Source organism: Eleutherodactylus coqui, chromosome 1, assembly GCF_035609145.1.
Source record: "Eleutherodactylus coqui strain aEleCoq1 chromosome 1, aEleCoq1.hap1, whole genome shotgun sequence".
NCBI classification, from domain to species: Eukaryota; Metazoa; Chordata; class Amphibia; order Anura; family Eleutherodactylidae; genus Eleutherodactylus; species Eleutherodactylus coqui.
This window is the reverse complement of record NC_089837.1, coordinates 224,455,861-224,472,212: the sequence shown is the minus strand read 5'-3', so window position 1 is coordinate 224,472,212 and position 16,352 is coordinate 224,455,861.

Genomic DNA, 16,352 nt, shown 5'->3' with positions numbered 1-16,352 from the left:
AGGTGATGGCACTTCCTCATGGCAATGGCACTGCGCACTGTATAGGCCACCAGGTATCGGCTGAAGGAGTGCGCTGACAGACGAAGACTTCAGCAGTGAACGCCATATCTTCTGAAATCAGCCTCAAGTACGGATTTTGACTCTGTTTTGGATGCAGAAATGGTGCGGAATTTGTTGCGGACATTCCACAGCATTTCCGTCCCATATAAGCACACTCTAAAGCCCAATGGCCACGGACGGATCTGATTTGTGGAATTCACAATAGGGATCACTATTACTACTGAGGCCACTCTGTACAATGCAGCATACCTCAAGCTGACATAGGGTATGGTTACATGTGGCTGAAATGTTGTGAAATGTCTGCAGTGGACATTTCCATGGCAAATTATGCAGCATTTTCATATCCAAAAACGGTCCAAATCTGTACCATTGGTGCGGATTTTGACTGGAAATCAGCCATGTTTCTGCAGCTGATTTCATACTATGCGGCGCTCCCCCCTCCTCTCTTACCTCCTCTGGCTTCTGGTTCCTAGCGGCCTATAGTGGCCTCACCTGACCAGCCGCACCGCACCTGATCAAACCCCTTGGAACTGGAAGCCGGTTACTACTGAGGCCAATATAGGGGACACTATTACTACTGGGGCCACTGTGGGGGTCACTATTAGGGCGCCCACCCACTGGCGATTTTTTTTCCTTAGCGTTTTGCATTTTTTCTCAAGAGCAATTAGTATTGAATGTGCTCCTGTCCACTGGCGTTTTTTTTTTTCGGTCCATTGCAATTTTTAACATAGGAACTGTCAGTTGCATATGTGTCCTTATTTTTCTCTTAATGCACCCATGAATGTCAATGGAAATTAACGGAAAAGGCGCGAAAAAGCCGAGAAAAACGCACGGAAAACGCTGCGTTTTTCACGCACGAAAATCGCAAACGCCAGTGGGTGGGCGCCCTTACTAAGGGTTTTTTTTACTTGTTTTTGCTTTTTTTAAAAAAAAATCCCTACAAGGGACTTGAACTTGCAATCGTTTGCCTGCTCATGCAGTATAATGTAATACCATAGTATTACATTGTACTACAATGTGGCAGGCATTCTACCAAGCCACACTACAGGCATAGTTTGATAGGCAATCATCCACAGCAGCGCTGGGAGCTTTCACAGGACAACGAAAACATCACTCTGCATTCACATAATGGGGGCACATTTAGGAGCCCCAGACTTCCATGTGGGGATTTGAATGTCACTTACCGCAATATTTAAAGGGTTAACAGCTGCAATCAGCATTTACTCTGATACTGACTGTTGCGGGCAGGTGTCAGCTATAAGAAACAGCCGGCACCCGCATTGTATGGAGCCAGATCAACTCATGATCCCCCTCCATACAAATACTGAATGCACAGGACCTAACTGTATGCCCCGTGTCATTTAAAGTGCTTGTCCAGGGAGTGGAAATAGTCAGTCCATCAATGTCGAAAGTTCCACTTCTGGCAACTTCCGACACAGGAGTACGTGGTATGGCCCTTCTATAGCTCATGATGTCATTACAAGGAGCTAGCTTTTCAACTAACTTCAGTAACTAAAACCAGCCCGCGTCTCTGCCTCTGCATTGGTCATGACAGAGAAGGGAGTAGGCTTGGACCCCTTTTACATGGGATGACAGTCATGCACAAAAGCGCTCAACAGTCGTCCCAGCAGTAATTGTTCCTGTGCTTTTACACAGAAGTTATCATCGCTCCGTGAATGGACAAAAGCGGGCCGGAGATCACTGCTGCCTGCTTGCCTCCGTTCACAGTAAACAGGCAATCATTCATAGATATATGATTGCCTCCTTAAGGCCCATTTACACCAGCCGGTGATCGCTAAAAAAATTGCTAATCAGCGATCGTTTTAGCGATAATCGGTGCGTGTAAATGTGCGCCCATCGTGTGCTTTTCGGGCAACCTAAAAATCGTTCTTCCCTCTTATCAGAAGTTCTCCACGGGGAGTGCTAATGGCAGGGTTTCACCATGGAGAACAAAAAAAGATCTGAGGCTACGAACTGCTTTCATTGAAGGCTTCATTTGCACACCTAATTAGTTGTTAAGTAGCTGAGTAGCTACTTAATACTTTATGCAAAATGATCTCTCAAAGCTGTCACTCAAACTGTCATTGGCGCGATCTTTGAGCGATCATCTGCCCGTGTAAATGGGCCTTTACACAGGTTGGTTGTCGTTTGATTTTTATGCCTGCACGATCCTAATGATGAACAAATTCATTCGTCTTTCAGATTGCGCAGGAATTTACACTGAATGAATATTGTTCCGATTCCTGTCATCCAACAAGAATCTTAATAATCATTCAGTGTAAAAGGGCCTTTAGAATAAGCCAAACAGCTAGCCTCCTGTGAGGACATTACAGGCAATGGAAGGACCATACCCCGTGAACCGGTGTCAGATCCAATACAGCTAGACTGGGTAAGTGGTTAAGTATTTCCTTTCCCTGGAAACCCTCTTTAAGTCACAGCGTTGATCTTATAATGTTGATAATGATTATGGCTCCAATATTTCCCAAAACGACATCTTCAGTGAAGGTATGTGACCTTTTAACAAGGTATGAAAAAAGTTCAAGTACGGCTTCATTCACATGACAATGCTGCATGTATGGCAGTAGATGGAGTCCCACAGAGTCCATATTATAGATCTATAGGCTTTGTGGTCTGAAACATGGCCAATCTGCGGGGACTTTCATATACCCCCCTATCGCCAGCCACAGCATAGAACTGTGGGGCATTAACCCCTTAAGGCCATTTTTTCTTTTTTAAATTTTGGTTTCTCCTCTCCACTTTTAAAAACTCTTTTATTTTTCCATTGACATAGCTGTTTGAGGACCTGTTTTTTTTGTGGGGAGAATTATATTTTTCAATACTATTATCGAATGTACTATATAATATACTGAAAATAGTTTTAAAATTTCTACCTTGATTGTAGCAGCCTGTTTCACCGCCTTTAGCTTGGATACGAGATGTCATCCCGGGGGGCATGGATGCTCTAGTGCTAAGCAGGGCCACCTTTTGCTTGGATGTAAGATGTCATACGGGCTGGCATGGACTCTCTAGTGCCCTGTTGCTCCAGCTTTCATAGAAGATGGGATACGGTTGGGCACGGAGGCTCCAGTTCACTGCTGTACCACCTCTGACAGGTGAGCCGTCATCAGCTCCCTTCCGACAATGCGTTCAGTTTTCAGGCCCCTGGGGTTCAGCTGCAGCGCCACCGGCCGCACTGTGTTCTAATGCCAATTTGGAGCCGTTACTCTGGGCCCGGGCCTATGACTGCTTTGAGATGCCCATAATGAATCGCCTTGCGGGTGGTGCTACACTAACCGTAAAGCTACAGTGTCAGTCAATCACAGCGCTTGCCTAGTGACGCACGCTAAGGAGCTGGTGGAATAAGCAGATAGGCAGGTGACAAAGCCACTGTTTTTCCAATGGCAATCTCCTAACGGTTAATTTCGGTTGGCTCTTTCGGGGTTTTAAGCACGCGGAGCTAATATTTCGGCACGAATTTTGCGTTCCGTTGTGATAAGTAAAATGCGCACGTCTCCCTAAGGGCAAAGACTCTGCGGTTGGCGGCATAGAGATAGTGCTCAGGTTTACAGTCACGATTGGGCGGTGCTATGGGTCAACCGCCACAACGGCAAGGGGCTGCGGCAGTGGAGCTGTGAGGCCCGGTGAGCCAAGCCAGGTGAGGTCGGCGTCACCCATAGCCACCTACGTTTTTGGTGGCTAACAGCGTGGTGGGCAATGCAGCGTTCGGGTTCCGGGTAAAAATGGCGCCTTGGCGGCGACATGTGCAGAATGTAAGAGGCCTGTAATGATTTTCTCTGGTCTTCTGTATGTGCAAACTGTTTGGGTTAAATGGACGTCCACGGGAGTGCGGTAGGGAAATTGCAGTGTGTAACGGAACTATGTTGTGCGGTGATGGTTTGAGTTTTGTCGGTTTTGAATTCTTCTCTAATTGGAGTAAAAGGCTGTGAAATGAGCGGTTAATTTGTTACAGATGGTTGGGTGTGGTAGGAAGCCTAGGCCACTAAGGTAAAAAGTAGAGCGCGCCGGGCAGTAATTCGCCTAGCCGCGATGGCAGTATGCCTTCAGCTGTCACTCTACCCCCCAGTGGGTACTCATTGCACCGACCTCAGAAGGACAGAAGGCTGAGTCGACCCTGAGCCGGCTACCTGACGTATGCGGGGTTTGAACCCGCACATCTCAGGTCATGAAGCCAGAGCTTAGCACTGCGTACTGCTGCCCTAATGCTCTGCGCCACACGAGGCTCACAATGTAACTAGGTGCCCGTTTACATCTATAATCCTGGTCCGGTGTCTAGCTGGGAAACGAGATGCCATATAGACAGGCGTGGAGGCTCTGGTACCCTGCTGTACCGCCTCTAGCTTGGATACAAGATGTGCTACGGTGTGGTGGGGCCTGGATGCTGTAGTGCTAAGTTGGGCCACCTCTTGCTTGGATTCGGAATGTGATACGGGCGGGCATGGAATCCCTAGTGCCCTGCTGGGACACCTCCAGCTTTCGTATAAGATGAGATACGGGGGTGGGAGAAGGGGAAGGTAGCTGCAGCAGCCTGTTTCACCGCCTTTAGCTTGGATACGAGATGTGATCCCGGGGGGCATGGATGCTCTAGTGCTAAGCAGGGCCACCTTTTGCTTGGATGCAAGATGTCATACGGGCTGGCATGGACTCTCTAGTGCCCTGTTGCTCCAGCTTTCATAGAAGATGTGATACGGTTGGGCACGGAGGCTCCAGTTCACTGCTGTACCACCTCTGACAGGTGAGCCGTCATCAGCTCCCTTCCGACAATGCTTTCAGTTTTCAGGCCCCTGGGGTTCAGCTGCAGCGCCACCGGCCGCACTGTGTTCTAATGCCAATTTGGAGCCGTTACCCTGGGCCCGGGCCTATGGCTGCTTTGAGATGCCCATAATGAATCGCCTTGCGGGTGGTGCTACACTAACCGTAAAGCTACAGTGTCAGTCAATCACAGCGCTTGCCTAGCGACGCACGCTAAGGAGCTGGTGGAATAAGCAGATAGGCAGGTGACAAAGCCACTGTTTTTCCAATGGCAATCTCCTAACGGTTAATTTCGGTTGGCTCTTTCGGGGTTTTCAGCACGCGGTGCTAATATTTCGGCACGAATTTTGCGTTCCGTTGTGATAAGTAAAATGCGCGCGTCTCCCTAAGGGCAAAGACTCTGCGGTTGGCGGCATAGAGATAGTGCTCAGGTTTACAGTCACGATTGGGCGGTACTATGGGTCAACCGCCGCAACGGCAAGGGGGTGCGGCAGTGGAGCTGTGAGGCCCGGCGAGCCAAGCCAGGTGAGGCGTCACCCATAGCCACCTACGTTTTTGGTGGCAAACAGCGTGGTGGACAATGCAGCGTTCGGGTTCCGGTTAAAAAATGGCGCCTTGGCGACATGTGCACAATGTAAGAGGCCTGTAATGATTTTCTCTGGTGTTTTGTATGTGCAAACTGTTTGGGTTAAATGGACGTCCCCGGGAGTGCGGTAGGGAAATTGCAGTGTGTAACGGAACTATGTTGTGCGGTGATTGTTTGAGTTTTGTCGGTTTTGAATTCTTCTCTAATTGGAGTAAAAGGCTGTGAAATGAGCGGTTAATTTGTTACAGAGCCCAGAGGGTTGGGTGTGGTAGGAAGCCTAGGCCACTAAGGTAAAAAGTAGAGCGCACCGGGCAGTAATCCGCCTAGTCGCAATGGCAGTATGCCTTCAGCTGTCACTCTACCCCCCAGTGGGTACTCATTGCACCAACCTCGGAAGGACAGAAGGCTGAGTCGACCCTGAGCCGGCTACCTGACGTATGCGGGGTTTGAACCCGCACATCTCAGGTCGTGAAGCCAGAGCTTAGCACTGCGTACTGCTGCCCTAATGCTCTGCGCCACACGAGGCTCACAATGTAACTAGGTGCCCGTTTACATCTATAATCCTGGTCCGGTGTCTAGCTGGGAAACGAGATGCCATATAGACAGGCGTGGAGGCTCTGGTACCCTGCTGTACCGCCTCTAGCTTGGATACAAGATGTGCTACGGTGTGGTGGGGCCTGGATGCTGTAGTGCTAAGTTGGGCCACCTCTTGCTTGGATTCGGAATGTGATACGGGCGGGCATGGAATCCCTAGTGCCCTGCTGGGACACCTCCAGCTTTCGTATAAGATGAGACACGGGGGTGGGAGAAGGGGAAGGTAGCTGCAGCAGCCTGTTTCACCGCCTTTAGCTTGGATACGAGATGTGATCCCGGGGGGCATGGATGCTCTAGTGCTAAGCAGGGCCACCTTTTGCTTGGATGCAAGATGTCATACGGGCTGGCATGGACTCTCTAGTGCCCTGTTGCTCCAGCTTTCATAGAAGATGTGATACGGTTGGGCACGGAGGCTCCAGTTCACTGCTGTACCACCTCTGACAGGTGAGCCGTCATCAGCTCCCTTCCGACAATGCTTTCAGTTTTCAGGCCCCTGGGGTTCAGCTGCAGCGCCACCGGCCGCACTGTGTTCTAATGCCAATTTGGAGTCGTTACCCTGGGCCCGGGCCTATGGTTGCTTTTGAGATGCCCATAATGAATCGCCTTGCGGGTGGTGCTACACTAACCGTAAAGCTACAGTGTCAGTCAATCACAGCGCTTGCCTAGCGACGCACGCTAAGGAGCTGGTGAAATAAGCAGATAGGCAGGTGACAAAGCCACTGTTTTTCCAATGGCAATCTCCTAACGGTTAATTTCGGTTGGCTCTTTCGGGGTTTTCAGCACGCGGAGCTAATATTTCGGCACGAATTTTGCGTTCCGTTGTGATAAGTAAAATGCGCGCGTCTCCCTAAGGGCAAAGACTCTGCGGTTGGCGGCATAGAGATAGTGCTCAGGTTTACAGTCACGATTGGGCGGTACTATGGGTCAACCGCCACAACGGCAAGGGGGTGCGGCAGTGGAGCTGTGAGGCCCGGCGAGCCAAGCCAGGTGAGGCGTCACCCATAGCCACCTACGTTTTTGGTGGCAAACAGCGTGGTGGGCAATGCAGCGTTCGGGTTCCGGGTAAAAAATGGCGCCTTGGCGACATGTGCACAATGTAAGAGGCCTGTAATGATTTTCTCTGGTGTTTTGTATGTGCAAACTGTTTGGGTTAAATGGACGTCCCCGGGAGTGCGGTAGGGAAATTGCAGTGTGTAACGGAACTATGTTGTGCGGTGATTGTTTGAGTTTTGTCGGTTTTGAATTCTTCTCTAATTGGAGTAAAAGGCTGTGAAATGAGCGGTTAATTTGTTACAGAGCCCAGAGGGTTGGGTGTGGTAGGAAGCCTAGGCCACTAAGGTAAAAAGTAGAGCGCGCCGGTCAGTAATCCGCCTAGTCGCGATGGCAGTATGCCTTCAGCTGTCACTCTACCCCCCAGTGGGTACTCATTGCACCGACCTCGGAAGGACAGAAGGCTGAGTCGACCCTGAGCCGGCTACCTGACGTATGCGGGGTTTGAACCCGCACATCTCAGGTCGTGAAGCCAGAGCTTAATACTGCGTACTGCTGCCCTAATGCTCTGCGCCACACGAGGCTCACAATGTAACTAGGTGCCCGTTTACATCTATAATCCTGGTCCGGTGTCTAGCTGGGAAACGAGATGCCATATAGACAGGCGTGGAGGCTCTGGTACCCTGCTGTACCGCCTCTAGCTTGGATACAAGATGTGATCCCGGGGGGCATGGATGCTCTAGTGCTAAGCAGGGCCACCTTTTGCTTGGATGCAAGATGTCATACGGGCTGGCATGGACTCTCTAGTGCCCTGTTGCTCCAGCTTTCATAGAAGATGTGATACGGTTGGGCACGGAGGCTCCAGTTCACTGCTGTACCACCTCTGACAGGTGAGCCGTCATCAGCTCCCTTCCGACAATGCTTTCAGTTTTCAGGCCCCTGGGGTTCAGCTGCAGCGCCACCGGCCGCACTGTGTTCTAATGCCAATTTGGAGTCGTTACCCTGGGCCCGGGCCTATGGCTGCTTTTGAGATGCCCATAATGAATCGCCTTGCGGGTGGTGCTACACTAACCGTAAAGCTACAGTGTCAGTCAATCACAGCGCTTGCCTAGCGACGCACGCTAAGGAGCTGGTGAAATAAGCAGATAGGCAGGTGACAAAGCCACTGTTTTTCCAATGGCAATCTCCTAACGGTTCATTTCGGTTGGCTCTTTCGGGGTTTTCAGCACGCGGAGCTAATATTTCGGCACGAATTTTGCGTTCCGTTGTGATAAGTAAAATGCGCGCGTCTCCCTAAGGGCAAAGACTCTGCGGTTGGCGGCATAGAGATAGTGCTCAGGTTTACAGTCACGATTGGGCGGTACTATGGGTCAACCGCCGCAACGGCAAGGGGGTGCGGCAGTGGAGCTGTGAGGCCCGGCGAGCCAAGCCAGGTGAGGCGTCACCCATAGCCACCTACGTTTTTGGTGGCAAACAGCGTGGTGGACAATGCAGCGTTCGGGTTCCGGGTAAAAAATGGCGCCTTGGCGACATGTGCACAATGTAAGAGGCCTGTAATGATTTTCTCTGGTGTTTTGTATGTGCAAACTGTTTGGGTTAAATGGACGTCCCCGGGAGTGCGGTAGGGAAATTGCAGTGTGTAACGGAACTATGTTGTGCGGTGATTGTTTGAGTTTTGTCGGTTTTGAATTCTTCTCTAATTGGAGTAAAAGGCTGTGAAATGAGCGGTTAATTTGTTACAGAGCCCAGAGGGTTGGGTGTGGTAGGAAGCCTAGGCCACTAAGGTAAAAAGTAGAGCGCACCGGGCAGTAATCCGCCTAGTCGCGATGGCAGTATGCCTTCAGCTGTCACTCTACCCCCCAGTGGGTACTCATTGCACCGACCTCGGAAGGACAGAAGGCTGAGTCGACCCTGAGCCGACTACCTGACGTATGCGGGGTTTGAACCCGCACATCTCAGGTCGTGAAGCCAGAGCTTAGCACTGCGTACTGCTGCCCTAATGCTCTGCACCACACGAGGCTCACAATGTAACTAGGTGCCCGTTTACATCTATAATCCTGGTCCGGTGTCTAGCTGGGAAACGAGATGCCATATAGACAGGCGTGGAGGCTCTGGTACCCTGCTGTACCGCCTCTAGCTTGGATACAAGATGTGCTACGGTGTGGTGGGGCCTGGATGCTGTAGTGCTAAGTTGGGCCACCTCTTGCTTGGATTCGGAATGTGATACGGGCGGGCATGGAATCCCTAGTGCCCTGCTGGGACACCTCCAGCTTTCGTATAAGATGAGATACGGGGGTGGGAGAAGGGGAAGGTAGCTGCAGCAGCCTGTTTCACCGCCTTTAGCTTGGATACGAGATGTGATCCCGGGGGGCATGGATGCTCTAGTGCTAAGCAGGGCCACCTTTTGCTTGGATGCAAGATGTCATACGGGCTGGCATGGACTCTCTAGTGCCCTGTTGCTCCAGCTTTCATAGAAGATGTGATACGGTTGGGCACGGAGGCTCCAGTTCACTGCTGTACCACCTCTGACAGGTGAGCCGTCATCAGCTCCCTTCCGACAATGCTTTCAGTTTTCAGGCCCCTGGGGTTCAGCTGCAGCGCCACCGGCCGCACTGTGTTCTAATGCCAATTTGGAGTCGTTACCCTGGGCCCGGGCCTATGGCTGCTTTTGAGATGCCCATAATGAATCGCCTTGCGGGTGGTGCTACACTAACCGTAAAGCTACAGTGTCAGTCAATCACAGCGCTTGCCTAGCGACGCACGCTAAGGAGCTGGTGAAATAAGCAGATAGGCAGGTGACAAAGCCACTGTTTTTCCAATGGCAATCTCCTAACGGTTCATTTCGGTTGGCTCTTTCGGGGTTTTCAGCACGCGGAGCTAATATTTCGGCACGAATTTTGCGTTCCGTTGTGATAAGTAAAATGCGCGCGTCTCCCTAAGGGCAAAGACTCTGCGGTTGGTGGCATAGAGATAGTGCTCAGGTTTACAGTCACGATTGGGCGGTACTATGGGTCAACCGCCGCAACGGCAAGGGGGTGCGGCAGTGGAGCTGTGAGGCCCGGCGAGCCAAGCCAGGTGAGGCGTCACCCATAGCCACCTACGTTTTTGGTGGCAAACAGCGTGGTGGGCAATGCAGCGTTCGGGTTCCGGGTAAAAAATGGCGCCTTGGCGACATGTGCACAATGTAAGAGGCCTGTAATGATTTTCTCTGGTGTTTTGTATGTGCAAACTGTTTGGGTTAAATGGACGTCCCCGGGAGTGCGGTAGGGAAATTGCAGTGTGTAACGGAACTATGTTGTGCGGTGATTGTTTGAGTTTTGTCGGTTTTGAATTCTTCTCTAATTGGAGTAAAAGGCTGTGAAATGAGCGGTTAATTTGTTACAGAGCCCAGAGGGTTGGGTGTGGTAGGAAGCCTAGGCCACTAAGGTAAAAAGTAGAGCGCGCCGGGCAGTAATCCGCCTAGTCGCGATGGCAGTATGCCTTCAGCTGTCACTCTACCCCCCAGTGGGTACTCATTGCACCGACCTCGGAAGGACAGAAGGCTGAGTCGACCCTGAGCCGGCTACCTGACGTATGCGGGGTTTGAACCCGCACATCTCAGGTCGTGAAGCTAGAGCTTAGCACTGCGTACTGCTGCCCTAATGCTCTGCGCCACACGAGGCTCACAATGTAACTAGGTGCCCGTTTACATCTATAATCCTGGTCCGGTGTCTAGCTGGGAAACGAGATGCCATATAGACAGGCGTGGAGGCTCTGGTACCCTGCTGTACCGCCTCTAGCTTGGATACAAGATGTGCTACGGTGTGGTGGGGCCTGGATGCTGTAGTGCTAAGTTGGGCCACCTCTTGCTTGGATTCGGAATGTGATACGGGCGGGCATGGAATCCCTAGTGCCCTGCTGGGACACCTCCAGCTTTCGTATAAGATGAGATACGGGGGTGGGAGAAGGGGAAGGTAGCTGCAGCAGCCTGTTTCACCGCCTTTAGCTTGGATACGAGATGTGATCCCGGGGGGCATGGATGCTCTAGTGCTAAGCAGGGCCACCTTTTGCTTGGATGCAAGATGTCATACGGGCTGGCATGGACTCTCTAGTGCCCTGTTGCTCCAGCTTTCATAGAAGATGTGATACGGTTGGGCACGGAGGCTCCAGTTCACTGCTGTACCACCTCTGACAGGTGAGCCGTCATCAGCTCCCTTCCGACAATGCTTTCAGTTTTCAGGCCCCTGGGGTTCAGCTGCAGCGCCACCGGCCGCACTGTGTTCTAATGCCAATTTGGAGTCGTTACCCTGGGCCCGGGCCTATGGCTGCTTTTGAGATGCCCATAATGAATCGCCTTGCGGGTGGTGCTACACTAACCGTAAAGCTACAGTGTCAGTCAATCACAGCGCTTGCCTAGCGACGCACGCTAAGGAGCTGGTGAAATAAGCAGATAGGCAGGTGACAAAGCCACTGTTTTTCCAATGGCAATCTCCTAACGGTTAATTTCGGTTGGCTCTTTCGGGGTTTTCAGCACGCGGAGCTAATATTTCGGCACGAATTTTGCGTTCCGTTGTGATAAGTAAAATGCGCGCGTCTCCCTAAGGGCAAAGACTCTGCGGTTGGCGGCATAGAGATAGTGCTCAGGTTTACAGTCACGATTGGGCGGTACTATGGGTCAACCGCCGCAACGGCAAGGGGGTGCGGCAGTGGAGCTGTGAGGCCCGGCGAGCCAAGCCAGGTGAGGCGTCACCCATAGCCACCTACGTTTTTGGTGGCAAACAGCGTGGTGGGCAATGCAGCGTTCGGGTTCCGGGTAAAAAATGGCGCCTTGGCGACGTGCACAATGTAAGAGGCCTGTAATGATTTTCTCTGGTGTTTTGTATGTGCAAACTGTTTGGGTTAAATGGACGTCCCCGGGAGTGCGGTAGGGAAATTGCAGTGTGTAACGGAACTATGTTGTGCGGTGATTGTTTGAGTTTTGTCGGTTTTGAATTCTTCTCTAATTGGAGTAAAAGGCTGTGAAATGAGCGGTTAATTTGTTACAGAGCCCAGAGGGTTGGGTGTGGTAGGAAGCCTAGGCCACTAAGGTAAAAAGTAGAGCGCGCCGGGCAGTAATCCGCCTAGTCGTGATGGCAGTATGCCTTCAGCTGTCACTCTACCCCCCAGTGGGTACTCATTGCACCGACCTCGGAAGGACAGAAGGCTGAGTCGACCCTGAGCCGGCTACCTGACGTATGCGGGGTTTGAACCCGCACATCTCAGGTCGTGAAGCCAGAGCTTAGCACTGCGTACTGCTGCCCTAATGCTCTGCGCCACACGAGGCTCACAATGTAACTAGGTGCCCGTTTACATCTATAATCCTGGTCCGGTGTCTAGCTGGGAAACGAGATGCCATATAGACAGGCGTGGAGGCTCTGGTACCCTGCTGTACCGCCTCTAGCTTGGATACAAGATGTGCTACGGTGTGGTGGGGCCTGGATGCTGTAGTGCTAAGTTGGGCCACCTCTTGCTTGGATTCGGAATGTGATACGGGCGGGCATGGAATCCCTAGTGCCCTGCTGGGACACCTCCAGCTTTCGTATAAGATGAGATACGGGGGTGGGAGAAGGGGAAGGTAGCTGCAGCAGCCTGTTTCACCGCCTTTAGCTTGGATACGAGATGTGATCCCGGGGGGCATGGATGCTCTAGTGCTAAGCAGGGCCACCTTTTGCTTGGATGCAAGATGTCATACGGGCTGGCATGGACTCTCTAGTGCCCTGTTGCTCCAGCTTTCATAGAAGATGTGATACGGTTGGGCACGGAGGCTCCAGTTCACTGCTGTACCACCTCTGACAGGTGAGCCGTCATCAGCTCCCTTCCGACAATGCTTTCAGTTTTCAGGCCCCTGGGGTTCAGCTGCAGCGCCACCGGCCGCACTGTGTTCTAATGCCAATTTGGAGTCGTTACCCTGGGCCCGGGCCTATGGCTACTTTTGAGATGCCCATAATGAATCGCCTTGCGGGTGGTGCTACACTAACCGTAAAGCTACAGTGTCAGTCAATCACAGCGCTTGCCTAGCGACGCACGCTAAGGAGCTGGTGAAATAAGCAGATAGGCAGGTGACAAAGCCACTGTTTTTCCAATGGCAATCTCCTAACGGTTAATTTCGGTTGGCTCTTTCGGGGTTTTCAGCACGCGGAGCTAATATTTCGGCACGAATTTTGCGTTCCGTTGTGATAAGTAAAATGCGCGCGTCTCCCTAAGGGCAAAGACTCTGCGGTTGGCGGCATAGAGATAGTGCTCAGGTTTACAGTCACGATTGGGCGGTACTATGGGTCAACCGCCACAACGGCAAGGGGGTGCGGCAGTGGAGCTGTGAGGCCCGGCGAGCCAAGCCAGGTGAGGCGTCACCCATAGCCACCTACGTTTTTGGTGGCAAACAGCGTGGTGGGCAATGCAGCGTTCGGGTTCCGGGTAAAAAATGGCGCCTTGGCGACATGTGCACAATGTAAGAGGCCTGTAATGATTTTCTCTGGTGTTTTGTATGTGCAAACTGTTTGGGTTAAATGGACGTCCCCGGGAGTGCGGTAGGGAAATTGCAGTGTGTAACGGAACTATGTTGTGCGGTGATTGTTTGAGTTTTGTCGGTTTTGAATTCTTCTCTAATTGGAGTAAAAGGCTGTGAAATGAGCGGTTAATTTGTTACAGAGCCCAGAGGGTTGGGTGTGGTAGGAAGCCTAGGCCACTAAGGTAAAAAGTAGAGCGCGCCGGGCAGTAATCCGCCTAGTCGCGATGGCAGTATGCCTTCAGCTGTCACTCTACCCCCCAGTGGGTACTCATTGCACCGACCTCGGAAGGACAGAAGGCTGAGTCGACCCTGAGCCGGCTACCTGACGTATGCGGGGTTTGAACCCGCACATCTCAGGTCGTGAAGCCAGAGCTTAGCACTGCGTACTGCTGCCCTAATGCTCTGCGCCACACGAGGCTCACAATGTAACTAGGTGCCCGTTTACATCTATAATCCTGGTCCGGTGTCTAGCTGGGAAACGAGATGCCATATAGACAGGCGTGGAGGCTCTGGTACCCTGCTGTACCGCCTCTAGCTTGGATACAAGATGTGCTACGGTGTGGTGGGGCCTGGATGCTGTAGTGCTAAGTTGGGCCACCTCTTGCTTGGATTCGGAATGTGATACGGGCGGGCATGGAATCCCTAGTGCCCTGCTGGGACACCTCCAGCTTTCGTATAAGATGAGATACGGGGGTGGGAGAAGGGGAAGGTAGCTGCAGCAGCCTGTTTCACCGCCTTTAGCTTGGATACGAGATGTGATCCCGGGGGGCATGGATGCTCTAGTGCTAAGCAGGGCCACCTTTTGCTTGGATGCAAGATGTCATACGGGCTGGCATGGACTCTCTAGTGCCCTGTTGCTCCAGCTTTCATAGAAGATGTGATACGGTTGGGCACGGAGGCTCCAGTTCACTGCTGTACCACCTCTGACAGGTGAGCCGTCATCAGCTCCCTTCCGACAATGCTTTCAGTTTTCAGGCCCCTGGGGTTCAGCTGCAGCGCCACCGGCCGCACTGTGTTCTAATGCCAATTTGGAGTCGTTACCCTGGGCCCGGGCCTATGGCTGCTTTTGAGATGCCCATAATGAATCGCCTTGCGGGTGGTGCTACACTAACCGTAAAGCTACAGTGTCAGTCAATCACAGCGCTTGCCTAGCGACGCACGCTAAGGAGCTGGTGGAATAAGCAGATAGGCAGGTGACAAAGCCACTGTTTTTCCAATGGCAATCTCCTAACGGTTCATTTCGGTTGGCTCTTTCGGGGTTTTCAGCACGCGGAGCTAATATTTCGGCACAAATTTTGCGTTCCGTTGTGATAAGTAAAATGCGCGCGTCTCCCTAAGGGCAAAGACTCTGCGGTTGGCGGCATAGAGATAGTGCTCAGGTTTACAGTCACGATTGGGCGGTACTATGGGTCAACCGCCGCAACGGCAAGGGGGTGCGGCAGTGGAGCTGTGAGGCCCGGCGAGCCAAGCCAGGTGAGGCGTCACCCATAGCCACCTACGTTTTTGGTGGCAAACAGCGTGGTGGGCAATGCAGCGTTCGGGTTCCGGGTAAAAAATGGCGCCTTGGCGACATGTGCACAATGTAAGAGGCCTGTAATGATTTTCTCTGGTGTTTTGTATGTGCAAACTGTTTGGGTTAAATGGACGTCCCCGGGAGTGCGGTAGGGAAATTGCAGTGTGTAACGGAACTATGTTGTGCGGTGATTGTTTGAGTTTTGTCGGTTTTGAATTCTTCTCTAATTGGAGTAAAAGGCTGTGAAATGAGCGGTTAATTTGTTACAGAGCCCAGAGGGTTGGGTGTGGTAGGAAGCCTAGGCCACTAAGGTAAAAAGTAGAGCGCGCCGGGCAGTAATCCGCCTAGTCGTGATGGCAGTATGCCTTCAGCTGTCACTCTACCCCCCAGTGGGTACTCATTGCACCGACCTCGGAAGGACAGAAGGCTGAGTCGACCCTGAGCCGGCTACCTGACGTATGCGGGGTTTGAACCCGCACATCTCAGGTCGTGAAGCCAGAGCTTAGCACTGCGTACTGCTGCCCTAATGCTCTGCGCCACACGAGGCTCACAATGTAACTAGGTGCCCGTTTACATCTATAATCCTGGTCCGGTGTCTAGCTGGGAAACGAGATGCCATATAGACAGGCGTGGAGGCTCTGGTACCCTGCTGTACCGCCTCTAGCTTGGATACAAGATGTGCTACGGTGTGGTGGGGCCTGGATGCTGTAGTGCTAAGTTGGGCCACCTCTTGCTTGGATTCGGAATGTGATACGGGCGGGCATGGAATCCCTAGTGCCCTGCTGGGACACCTCCAGCTTTCGTATAAGATGAGATACGGGGGTGGGAGAAGGGGAAGGTAGCTGCAGCAGCCTGTTTCACCGCCTTTAGCTTGGATACGAGATGTGATCCCGGGGGGCATGGATGCTCTAGTGCTAAGCAGGGCCACCTTTTGCTTGGATGCAAGATGTCATACGGGCTGGCATGGACTCTCTAGTGCCCTGTTGCTCCAGCTTTCATAGAAGATGTGATACGGTTGGGCACGGAGGCTCCAGTTCACTGCTGTACCACCTCTGACAGGTGAGCCGTCATCAGCTCCCTTCCGACAATGCTTTCAGTTTTCAGGCCCCTGGGGTTCAGCTGCAGCGCCACCGGCCGCACTGTGTTCTAATGCCAATTTGGAGTCGTTACCCTGGGCCCGGGCCTATGGCTACTTTTGAGATGCCCATAATGAATCGCCTTGCGGGTGGTGCTACACTAACCGTAAAGCTACAGTGTCAGTCAATCACAGCGCTTGCCTAGCGACGCACGCTAAGGAGCTGGTGAAATAAGCA